This window comes from Coregonus clupeaformis, chromosome 32 (assembly GCF_020615455.1).
Source record: "Coregonus clupeaformis isolate EN_2021a chromosome 32, ASM2061545v1, whole genome shotgun sequence".
Classification (NCBI taxonomy): Eukaryota; Metazoa; Chordata; class Actinopteri; order Salmoniformes; family Salmonidae; genus Coregonus; species Coregonus clupeaformis.
The window spans coordinates 1,085,825-1,088,395 of NC_059223.1; positions in this window are offsets into that span (position 1 = coordinate 1,085,825).

Below are 2,571 nucleotides of genomic sequence, written 5' to 3' on the forward strand. Positions count from 1 at the left end.
ATCATTTGTTGACTTCTGTAACCGTAAAAGCATTGTTTTTTTGCATGTTAACATCAGAAGCCTCCTCCCTAAGTTTGAGTTATTCACTGTGTTAGCACACTCCGCCAACCCTGATGTTCTAGCAGTGTCTGAATCCAAAAATTCAGAAATGTCCATCCCCAACTACAACATTTTCCATCTAGATAGAACTGCCAAAGGGGGTGGAGTTGCAATCTACTGTAGAGATAGCCTGCAGAGCTCTATCATACTATCCAGGTCTGTGCCCAAACAGTTTGAGCTCCTACTTCTAAAAATCCACCTTTCCAGAAATAAGTCTCTCACTGTTGCCGCTTGCTACAGACCCCCTCAGCCCCCCAGCTGTGCCCTGGACACCATATATGAATTGATTGCCCCCATCTATCCTCAGAGTTCGTACTGCTTGGTGACCTAAACTGGGATATGCTTAACACCCCGGCCATCCTACAATCTAAACTAGATGCCCTCAATCTCACACAAATTATCAAGGAACCTACCAGGTACAACCCTAAATCCGTAAACATGGGCACCCTCATAGATATCATCCTGACTAACTTACCCTCTAAATACACCTCCGCTGTCTTCAACCAGGATCTCAGCGATCACTGCCTTATTGCCTGCGTCCGTAACGGGTCCGCGGTCAAACGACCACCCCTCATCACTGTCAAACGCTTCCTAAAACACTTTAGCGAGCAGGCCTTCCTAATTGTCCTGGCCCAGGTATCCTGGATGGATATCGATCTCATTCCGTCAGTAGAGGATGCCTGGTTGTTCTTTAAAAGTGCTTTCCTCTCAATCTTAAATAAGCATGCCCCATTAAAAAAATACAGAACTAAGAACAGATATAGCCCCTGGTTCTCCTCACACTTGACTGCCCTTGACCAGCACAAAACATCCTGTGGCGTACTGCATTAGCATCGAATAGCTCCCGCGATATGCAACTTTTCAGGGAAGTTAGGAAAGCAAAGGCTAGCTTTTTCAAACAGAAATGTGCATCCTGTAGCACTAACTCCAAAAAGTTTTGGGACACTGTAAAGTCCATGGAGAATAAGAGCACCTCCTCCCAGCTGCCCACTGCACTGAGGCTAGGAAACACTATCAACACCGATAAATCTACAATAATCGAGAATTTCAACAAGCATTTTGCTACGGCTGGCCATGCTTTCCACCTGGCTACCACTACCCGGCCACCAGCTCTGCACCTTCGCTGCAACTTGCCCATGCCCCCCGCTTCTCCTTCACACAAATTCAGACAGCTGATGTTCTGAAAGAGCTGCAAAATCTGGACCCCTACAAATCATCTGGGCTGGACAATCTGGACCCTTTCTTTCTAAAAATAGCAGCAGAAATTGTCGCAACCCCTATTACTAGCCTGTTCAACCTCTCTTTCGTAACGTCTGAGATCCCCAGAGATTGGAAAGCTGCCGCGGTCATCCCCCTCTTCAAAGGGGGTGACACTCTAGATCCAAACTGTTACAGACCTATATCCATCCTGCCCTGCCTTTCAAAGTTTTGAAAGCCAAGTTAACAAACAGATCACCGACCATTTCGAATCCCACCGTACCTTCTCCGCTATGCAATCCGGTTTCCGAGCTGGTCATGGGTGCACCCCAGCCACGCTCAAGGTCCTAAACGATATTATAACCGCAATCGATAATAGACAGTACTGTGCAGCCGTCTTCATCATCGACCTGGCCAAGGCTTTCGACTCTGTCAATCACCGCATTCTTATTGGCAGACTAAATAGCCTTGGTTTCTCAAATGACTGCCTCGCCTGGTTCACCAACTACTTCTCAGATAGAGTTCAATGTGTCAAATCGGAGGGCCTGTTGTCTGGACCTATGGCAGTCTCTATGGGGTGCCACAGGGTTCAATTCTTGGGCCGACTCTTTTCTCCGTGTATATCAATGATGTCGCTCTTGCTGCTGGTGACTCTCAGATCCACCTCTACGCAGACGACACCATTTTGTATACATCTGGCCCTTCATTGGACACTGTGTTAACAAACCTCCAAACGAGCTTCAATGCCATACAACACTCCTTCCGTAGCCTCCAACTGCTCTTAAATACAAGTAAAACTAAATGCATGCTCTTCAATCGAACGCTGCTGGCACCCGCCCACCCGACTAGAATCACTACTCTCGACGGGTCTGACCTAGGAGTATGTGGACAACTACAAATACCTAGGTGTCTGGTTAGACTGTAAACTCTCCTTCCAGACTCACATTAAGCATCTCCAATCCAAAGTTAAATCTAGAATCGGCTTCCTATTTCGCAACAAAGCCTCCTTCACTCATGCTGCCAAACATGCCCTCGTGAAACTGACTATCCTACCGATCCTTGACTTCGGCGATGTCATTTACAAAATAGCTTCCAACACTCTACTCAGCAAATTGGATGTAGTCTATCACAGTGCCATCCGTTTTGTCACAAAGCCCCATATACTACCCACCACTGTGACCTGTACGCTCTTGTTGGCTGGTCCTCACTACATATTCGTCGTCAAACCCACTGGCTCCAGGCCATCTATAAATCACTGCTAGGCAAATCTCCACC